The 10,803-nt window shown below is 35.7% G+C and overlaps 1 pseudogene; it reads right to left on the bottom strand.

Moving 5' to 3' along the window:
* Positions 1 to 3,983: 3,983 nt before the first annotated feature.
* Positions 3,984 to 4,101, bottom strand: LOC111746273 (annotated as a pseudogene).
* Positions 4,102 to 10,803: the final 6,702 nt, after the last annotated feature.

Below are 10,803 nucleotides of genomic sequence, written 5' to 3'. Positions count from 1 at the left end.
AATTAATACATGCATAGTAGTTCTCAAAAAATCAAATAGTAGAGAAGACCTTATAGTATAAGGACAGAACTAATTGGCCCTAAATGTTACTAGCCTTAATTCCCCTCTCCATTTGCAATCACTTTTGACAGTTTTTAGACCTTTTTATAAGTACTATTGCTTTTCTAAATAATACACTTAGACCACAGTTTATTTGGCTCTTCATGAGATTGATAAGGTGTCATCTCACTTGGACTTCTGCACATGATTTCTCTATCTTCTTCCACACATGGGCATGTTTTCTATTGATTACCATTGCAATATTAAACAACATGCTTTAATCTTTTATTCCAACACCTGTAAATAGTATCTCTTAAACATTTTTAAGTTAAGTGCCTATTATGAACTGACTGAGTCCCCCTAAAATTCATATGTAGAAACCTGCTGTTTCCCAATGTGATGGTATTAGGAGGTGGGGGCCTTGGAAGAAATTAGTGCCCATAAAAAAGAGGCCCAGAGAGCTCTTTTGCTCCTTCCACCACATGAGGACATAATGAGAGAGATGACTATCTGTGAACTGGGAAGTGGGCCCTCACTAGGCACTAAATCTGCCAGCGTATTGATCTCAGACTTCCCAGCCTTCAAAACAGTGAGAAATAAATTTCTGTTGTTTATAAGCCTCCCAGCCTATGGTGTTCTGTTACAGCAGCCTGAACCAGACTACGACAGTGTCCCTATAATTACTTTCCACCTAAGGTCACCTATTAGCAAGTGTATCAAGTGTCAATTAGGAAAAGATACTCTTCCAGGCGGAGTCACCCCATGTGGGCATGGCTGATAATCCTTAGTGCAAAGGAAACCTGCTCCTTCTTCCAGGTATTAGCTTTAAGCTCCCACTGCACCATCATTGGTCACATTTGTATAGTGCACAAACTGTACAACCATACACTAAGCCCTGACTTCACCTCTCCTTTCTTCTTCTCTCCTTTCATTTCTTGCTTTTATCAAATGTACTTTACTTTTTCATTTTTATATTCTAATTTGTAACCATAATTACATGTACTTTATATATAGGATGAATGTTAATGTAAAGCATTTATATTACTATACTAATATATTATTCACTGTAGAAAAAATGATTACATTTCCTTTCTTTGTGTGGCTTTTTGTTTTTCTGAAATTGCTATTTTCATTCTTTCTCCCTCTTTCCAATCCTCCTTACCCCTTGTTTGGAACCCTTCTTGCCTTCAGCTAGACTATTTGATCTTGGCATTTGTTGCATACAGGGCTTTTAAAATGGTTTCCTTGGGTTGAAGCCATTATTTTCTGGACTCCATGTCTTTTTTTATTATTATTATTATTATTCACTGTCTTGATTTACTAGGTTAGAGCAGAATCTCAAGTAACTACCTACAAGAGAGATAAGGTTTCGCATTTCTTGTACATCTAAATTGTCTCCTCTTTGCCTTTAAAATTCATTGATAATTTGTCTTAGAACAGAATTCTAGATTGAACAATATTCTTATCACAATTTTAAGTTATGGTCTTACTGTTCTCTATCATTTGAATGGTAGATGAGATGTCTATCCTTAGTCATATCTCATGTTATCTTTTTTCTGCCTTATTTCATCATCGTATCTCTACCATCAACAGAAATTTTTTCATGTACTCTTTCTCCTTGCTCTAAAATTTAACAATGATTGTTTAGGTATTGTTTTTTAAAAATCAACTTCCATGGTATTCTAGAAAGATTTTTCAATATGAAATCTTATGTCTTCTTTCAGCTTGGAAACTTTCCTTTCAAAATGTACTTAATGATTTCTTCACCTCCATTTTCTCTGTTCTTTCTTTCTGAAACTATTCTGAGTCAGATAATAAATTGCTTGATTTGCTTGATTACAGACTTTATTTTATCTTGATTACAGACTTTATTTTATCTTTAACTTCATATTTTTAGCCCCTGTGTTTTAGATAGCATAATAGGTTATGGGACAAGACTGCATAGATTCAAATGTCACCTCCACACGTATCATCTGTGTGACCCATAGGAGTTTCTTATCCTTTCTTGTTTACTTTTCCTTATCTATAGAATAGACTAATAGTGGTGTCTACTTAGAGGGTCGTTTTGAGGATTAAATGAGTTAGTACATTTAACACAGTGCCTGTCACTGATTAAGCACTTAAAAATGTTATTACCTATTATTTTTGGAAATAATATAACATAGCAGTTTGGTTTTTGGACTCTAGAAGCAGACTAGCTGGGTTTTAATTCTGGCTCATTAGCTGAGTAACTTTGGCAAATTGCTTAATCTCTCTATATCTGAGCCAGAAGAAGAGAGCAGCATTCTATTATCTATATGATGGGCTCGTTGTGATGATTAAAGTGCTTGGAACAGTTCCTGGCTTTTTGGAAAATGGTATTATGTATTTGGAAAAGTTCTTCGACTTTGTCTTTCAAACCTGAGACTGACTTTTATATTTTTTCAATTATATTTTTAATTTTCAAGACCTTTCATGTTCTCTGATAGAACATATTCTACTTTCATTTTCTCCTCTTTCATAGCATCCTGTTCATGGTTTGTGGCCACAATAACTTCTTAAATTTCTCTGAATTTGACATTTTGTTCCCACAATAATCTTAACTTAAAAGTTCCTAATTTATTTTAAATTTCATTTTTATTAAGAAGTCTTTCCTAAAAGGCCTGGTGAACGTTGATGGGTCATTTTTCATTTAAGAACAAGATTGTATAAAGTTATCTTGGGGACCTATGAACTGGAGTGGTTCATTCCAATGATTACTATTGTTTAAAGGGGAGTGGGTAAGAATCCGGTCATTATGATGAAGAACCTCCAAATTCTAGGAATCTGTAAGCTTTGCTTTGTCATGATAATATTTATACTGGCTGTCCTAGTTCTCCCAGATGTTTTTGTTCAGTTTCTTTAGTGAGGAGCCCTCATGTTTCCCCTCAGGAAAAAAATGCCTATATTCTGACTTTTGGGACTAATGGAGTGAGGATGTCAGTTTTTCTGTATTCATACCTTCCATTAATATCCCATTTTTACTCCCCGCATAGAACCTTGAGTCAGAAGCTTTGTCAAAGCTCCACTGGGTAGGTTGTTGGTTTCTCTGAAGGCAGAACAGACCTTATAAAGTCTAGGCCACAACTTCCTCCCACTCAACCTCTATGGTAACTCTATCTTTATTTTTCTGCCTTCCAAAAACTTACTGAAATCTCTTTTCAACTAAGAGTATCTCTCTCATTTTGTCTGCTATTGTGGTGCATGAATACATTTTTTTTTTAATTCCTTTCCTGCTGATTTAATGAGAACTTGGGAAAGAGAGGAGATAAATACAGATGTCTAGTCAGTCATTTTTAATGACCTTTGTTGGAGGTATATTTTAAAAGGATCCTTTGGTTTTCCTAAGCCTCATTTTTGACACACTTTTTATGAATTAGGTTTTAATGAATTAGTTCCACATCATTTTTACATATAAAGTATGATATGTAAAGGAGAATGTTTAACTGTAAAAGCATTTGTCCTTAGTTTGTAAATACTAAGGAGAGTAGTGACCCCTCCTCACCCGTTGACAGTTGTAGTTTAAGTCTTCTGGGTGTCAGAAAGTTCTCCCTTGTTGGTGTCACATCTTATTTAGTCTCCTTTTGATTACTGCAGTATTCCCAAGAACATATACTTCGAGAAATTTTGGTAACATGCACATTGTTGTGGCTGACATTTCTCCTCTCACCAAAACCTTATCCAGTATCTTACTCTGGTGACATAGGATTGATAACATAGGACTTTCTAGGATCACCATTTCGTATAGCCTGGAACAGAGCTAACTCTAAAAATTTTCTTATTGGAGAAAAATGCTTTGGAGATATATATATATATTTTTTTTTTTTTTTTTAGGCAGGGCAACCCTTGGTTGACCCCACAGATTGCAAGGACCTGGTCAGCTTACCATCTCTGTTTGTTTTTTTGTTTGTTTGTTTTTGGTTTTATGCCTACAGCACCTGGTCTTCCTAGATGGTCTCCCATCAAGTCCTAACCAGGCCCAACCTTGCTTAGCTTCCGAGATCAGATGGGATTGGGCTTGTTCAGGGTGGCATGGCTGTAGACTTGGATATTTTCTATGTGTGATGCATAGGAGATAGAGTGAAGAATAGCATAGATTTGTTTCCTTTCATTGTATGGTTTCATTATATAAGATTCTGGCTAATCCAGGCCCACCTAGTTCTTATTTGCCTTTGTGACTTGAGCACCTATCAGCAAAATGTACTTTCAATCTTACTTACTATTCTGAAGGGGAAAGGAAACCAGGAAGGGTCACACAGGAGAAAGCTTGGAAAGCCTTCTTGTTCCCACCCAAGGCTCTGTTATTTGCTCTCTTCTGTTTTCTTAAGGGCTCTCAGTGCATGGGGGTGGGGAGGGTGTTTGTGAGAGGTAAGAAGAATCTGCAACCAAATGTACTAAAAAGATTTTTTACACCTACTCAGCATTTTAAGTTAGACATGAGAGGAAGATATAATTACCTTTCTTGGAACAATATGCATTGACTGTCTTATTTTCATCAGGAAACTACTTGTGGTACTAACTCAATAACACATATAAATAAAGTCATTAACTGCCAATATCTCTGTTTCTCTATTACAGACTCACCTTTCAGTCACTCCAAAACTCCCTGTCACAAAAAGAGGGCAGCTTTAGAACGTCACATTTTAAATAAGGGCATAAAACTCTTCAGATGACATAGCAGTTATTCTTTTAAATTTTTTCTTTCTTCTAATGAGGCTCACAGCCACTAGAGGCCCTCCAAGTCCAGAACTCAACAAGGAACTGGAATGCTAAACAGCTCTCAGCAGCATCGTCAGCCCAGAGGTATCTCTGGGGAGTAATTAATCATTCCGAAAGGACATATCTGCCAGTCATGTCTACAACTGGCATATTAGCTCCCTGCAATCTGTAACATAGTCAATGGAGGCTTCTCTTCTAAAGAGTACTGTCTAAAACCAACAGTCATTTCTAGGTTCATAAGTTTGATTTTTATTTCTTTTCAGAAAATTTTTCTTCATATTCTTCAAAACAAACTCTGAATGCTTACTTCTCTTGTGAGGGAGTTCACAAACTGGCCAAGATGATTCTGCTTTCCCAGTGCTGACAATACTCATTGTTATTCAGCAGAGGGTCCACAAAAAATGCTTCCTTCTAACTCATGAATAGTAATGCCGGGAGCGTTTAATTCACTGAATTAGATGAGCAAATGAGGTGGAAAAGTCTGGGTTTTACCTTGCCAGTGTCTGGGTACCCAGAGGTCCAGGTATGGGATAGTCCAGGACAGAACTTTATGGTCTGTCTTATTTTCCACGCAGGCTCCAGAAACAAAAGGAGACAATTTTGCATGTTTGATCAAGATTGGGAGCCAAACAACTTGCTGAACATGACAATTCTGGCATTTCTGTGGACCAGAGGAACTTCTCTAACCCAAATCTCCAGACCAGGAATAAGGAGGGCTAAAGACCTCTCCACTATTTGATGACTCTATACCATTTAGATAAATCTAGTTTTTTTTCTCATCTTATTTAAGGCTCCCTATTATTTTCCCCACAGTCGAAACTTTTATCTTCTTTTCATGATCTTTTTATTCAAAAGCTCATCTTTGCTGATGGTTCACCTGCAAATCCTAGCAGGATTCTGCAACAAGAGCTCAAGTCAGTTGCAGGAAGTTCAGTGTTAGCCAAGGTCTATGTGTCTCTCTTAGAGTGAGAGTGAGCCTGAGCCAAGAGAGGACATTTCTGGTCTTGAGAATGATTCCATTCTTAACCTATGCCTTAGTGAGGCTCTAAAGGCCCAATAACATGGAAAATACTTGCCTTCTAGGGAGTTGGGCTGCAATATTTCATCAAGGTTACTTGTCCTTTGAGAGATATCCTAGAGATTCAGTGAGTCTGGAAACATTTCATCTTGTCTTATCACAGTGAGAATGAGTATAACATGTGAATTTCAATGTTGAGAAATTCCATTATTAGCAGTTTATTTATTCTAATTTCTCTAAAATGGTATATGCTTGTAGGTATCTCAAGAAAGGAGAGTATGGTAGGTAACTGCTCCTTTGTCATTAATTAGAGATATTGATTCTCTAATTAAACACATTGCTTGTGTTGTGTTTCAGATTTGCCCAACTGTCAAAATCACTTGAAGGAATAATCTGTTCAGACCTCTTGAAGAGAAGAGAGTTTTAGATTTTTTAAATTATTTTAGTCTGGTTCATAACAAAATATTAAAATATCAAGATTCCAATCTTAACCAAATGATTTTTTTAATTCGTCCTAGGGAAAGAATTTGGAAGTACCTGGTTCAGTTTCTTTTCATAAACTTCTACTTCTGATATGATACTTTGTAAGTTCAAAGGGAAGCAGTTTTTCTTAGGATTTTGACCTTGATTTGTATAGAATTGACCTAGTCATTTTGACTTTCTAAATCTTAAAGATAAGGTCTTTAAGACACGTTCACTTTGGTAAACTGCTCCCCATAATTTATTCCTCGTACCTGGATACAGTGGACCATTGACTACTTGTTTTCTGAGAATCTTTATTTTTATTCTAGACGTCAAAAATTAAAATGAGCTACTCTCTATCATATTGAGACATGGCGATTTTAACAGGAAATCATAGTTTGTTTGCATTGTCACAAACCTTAATGCTGCACGCTGAAGGATAGCAGAATATGCCACTCCAAAATATGCCTCTTTGGCATAGGGGTTATTTGGAGAAACTGCATACACAGGAGAAGCTCCCAAAACAGAGTAGAGATTACCCTTTTGTAAGTGAAATCTATATTTATAAAGGAAATTTACATTAAAAAGAAAGCCTTACCAGCAAGAGAGCTATTACCAGAGATAACTTTTTTTTAATCTGAGAGACTTAGCTACATGACAGAGCAATCTTCGTTATCAAAACATTTCCTCCTCTTTCCTTCCAGTGAATTGTCCCATCCACCAACATCTTTTTTTTTTTATCTTTATCTGAAGATGATATTTAAAATGGTGACTTAGACCATTTCAGGGAATTACTCATTTTCTTGGGTATGTCCCATGTATACATGAAGTATACATATTAATCACCTTCTGTTTGTTTTTCTCTTGGTAATCTTTTATTACAGGAAATCTCAGCCAAGGATTCAGAAGGGTAAGGAGAAAATTTTTTTACTCCCCTACAATGTTTATTGACCACTGAAAAGTACCTGAGGACAACGTATGATGATCAACACTGGTTGCTGCGTTTTTGAAGTGGTTGATGCTGTTGCTGGGAAACTAAGTGGATGGGAACCAGAGAAAACCAAAACCTTTTACATTTGCAGATTTATCACGTGAAGGTAAGATTGTTTCAAGGGTTTGATTCTTTTTATCTTGATTTAATTTAGTTGATTGGGAGACATGGTGTCTGCATCCTTGCTTTTAATAATCATAGCAACGTTTAGTGATGATTTGTATTTGGAGCTCATAACCTGAGGAATTATTTAGAAATCTCCCCTTGGAAAAAGTGCACATGTGTGTGTGCACACATACACGTGTGCGTGCGCACACACGCACGCACACACACACACACACACACACACACTGCAAGATCTAAAATGTGTAGCATTTGCCAGAAAGCAGGACTATAACTCAGTAAAATGTGAGCTTCAAACATTCGTTACCCAGCATGAAAAGACCTCATTACTAAAACTGGTGTGCACTTATAAATCAAAAGAAGCCCTGAGGTTGACAAATAATTTATGTAAAAAATTTGCTTTTGACTACATAAGTGATTGCTCTAATTCACTACTTCTTTAGTCTTGATAACTCAATTTATTTATTATTTATTGAGAGTCACTATGAATTTATCAAGTGATTAGCTAAAAATCACAGATGTCACAGAATAACTTACATTTAAGAATAAGCCGCATTTTTCTGAAAGCTTCCTACCTGCCCAATATGTATATCTTTCTCCATACCCCTTGCTAGAATGCATTTAGAGCCTAAAATAAAATCTCCTGGAAATTGTACACTTAAAAATGGTGAAAATCATAATTCCGTTATATATATATTTTAGCACAATACTAAGTCATTCTAAAAATAATCTGGAGGGTAGTAAAACAAACGATGAACACCCAAGCCCAAGCCATCACAGATATTGGGATTTAACTGCTTCTGCATGCATAGGTATTTATTAAATGCTCTACAGATGATTCCGATTTGCCGCCAGGGTTACTAATTCCTTACCCAGATGACTCCTTTCTCAGCCAGCCCATTTCCCTAGCACTGGATAACCTAGGTTATCCTGCACACTGATGTCATAACGTCCCACTGTTTTATCACATCACTTCTCTGTTCCAATTCCTCACTTGCTACCCATTATTGGGTCATTTTCAACTGTTTAAACTGTCACTTGTATAAATGGGAAAGGCTTCATTGTTAGTAATAGTCCTTAGTATTAATTTTAATGCTGGGGAATTATTTTAAACCTAAAGAGGCTGACACAGAGCATGATAATGAGTCTGAATTTCCAGAGTCGGAGCCAGGTTTGTAAAATTTGCGATTACTCACTGGAATGAAGGTTTTCGCTTGGTGAATCATGCCTAGAAAACTGAAATCCCAGCATTAGACTTCATTTCTTTGGGTTAGAGAAATGAATCTTATTAAAATGCAAATATACATGGGAAGGCGGTCTTTCTAACTGGACCACTGACTCAAAGGAAGATTTGATGGGCAATTGGTAGAGAGACCCTGAGAACACTGGATATGCTCCAACACCTCCCAGAATAAGAAGCCCATATAAGGAAAGGAGTGAAAATGCTGAAAATCAACTCTCTTTACTTCATCATTTTCCTATAATAGTTCTGCTTTAAGGTTTGTGTGTGTGTATGCACTTGTTAAATATACATAACAGAGTGGGAAAAATATTTAAAATCACGGTCTTCTAAGATTAAATAGTTTTCATTTAAATAACAGAATTTTTTAGTTCAAAATTTTAAAACTGAGTGATGAGGGAGAAGTTTCTCAATTAAATATTAAAAAGTACTAAAAAGTTGCAAAATCTAAAGTAACATGAGAGCAGCATTGGAATACACAGAGAGATAAATGAATGGAAAAAAGTCAATAAACCGATGCATATACACACACACACACACACACACACACACACACACATATATATGTATATATATTATAAAGATGGCAAAAAATCATGAAACCTTTAAAATAATAAGTATACATTTATTAAAATAATGTATAAATGGATTTATTGGCATAGAAAGTTAAAATATGAGGCTCTTGTTTAATACATATATAAGATAGATTGATAATTCTTGGAAAAATCCAGTTAAAAATAGCTTATCTTCAGGTGGTATTACTTTAGGTAATTTTTTCTCTTTTTGGTTATCTGAATTTTAAAAATTCAAGTTATACTCATGTATGTTGTATAAAAATGCTTTATCATTTAAAAAAGACTAAAACTGAAAAGGTTTTCTTTTTATATCAGAAGCTTATAACTCAGTGATAATTTATTCAGATAGCATTTTGTAATTACTGCAGGGTTTACAAGAGCTTAGATGCTTATAAAAATAGAAGCCCGAGGAATATAGAGTCACATCTGAAAAAAAGACAGGTCTCTAAATCTTAGTGGAAGATTGTATAAAAGAAGTAAATACTAGGCTTAGAAAACAAAATGAACAAAAGAATTATCTTCCAGGACAGTGGACACAGTAGGTGAAATTTACAAACTTTTTTTTTTGTTTTTAACTGAAGCATAGGAACTACAAACTAGGCTTAAAGAAGTAAGAATAAAGGGGGAAAAATAATATTTTTTAGTTCTCTCTTTGGACTTTTCCAGGGACAAACAAGCAAAGATTGAAAATGTGCACAGAATAATGTTGAGGGTGATGGTAAGGCATCTACAGGAGTGACATGACCTAAGAGCCCACACAAGGATTGAGGTAGTAATGTTTTCCCGCAAGCTTGTGCTGCTAAGGGAACTGTGTAAATCAGATAAATGCCAAACTCTTAATTCACCAAGACACAGCTTTTACAGCAGCTAGGTCAATCCAATTATCTCAGAGCAGGGACAGTGGAAAGAGTTCATGAGGACATATTAGGCAGCTTTCCACTGGCAAAAAGAGATAATGAATACAGAAACTCCATACTACCACCTATAGGGTGCCCTCATAGTTTAGAAGCTGAACAGAGCTTCTAACTCTTGTCCCTCAGCCCAAAACCACCTCCCCAAGACTATAGGTTCACTTTCTCTTAGAACAAGAAAATACTTTGCGTTAAATTTGTACGTGCTACATGTTTATTCAAAATAAAGACCCTTCCAAGTGTCAAAATGGGTCCAAATAATAATGGCCAACACTTAAGAGTTTAGAATATGCCAGACACTTTTGTACACCATTTATAGTTATTTACTTATTTAATGCTCATAATCTGAGATGGTAGGCACTGTTATCATCTTCATTTCACATATAAAAAAACATAAACACAGAGAGATTAGGTAACTTGATGAAGATCACAGGGCAGCATAGATGGAATACAAAACCTATTTTAACTATCACATTGTGTTTTGAGAGAAAACATTGGCTTGGTACAAACTTATTTCTACTCACAAGGTTCCAACCACAGAATAGGATCAAATAAGTGTCCTCAAATCTGAGCGAATACAATGGTACTGCATCTCCTTGAGGGTGGACATAGAGAAAAGCAGTTAGAGAAAACAAGAAAGAATTAAGGAAGAATAGAGAGGAGAGTATTGGGGAGTGTTTTGGGTAATAAACCACTGCATACATTTG

Source organism: Pteropus vampyrus, unplaced genomic scaffold (assembly GCF_000151845.1).
Source record: "Pteropus vampyrus isolate Shadow unplaced genomic scaffold, Pvam_2.0 Scaffold181, whole genome shotgun sequence".
Classification (NCBI taxonomy): domain Eukaryota; kingdom Metazoa; phylum Chordata; class Mammalia; order Chiroptera; family Pteropodidae; genus Pteropus; species Pteropus vampyrus.
The sequence above is the reverse complement of the archived record's forward strand: the minus strand, read 5'-3'. Positions and strand labels throughout refer to the sequence as shown.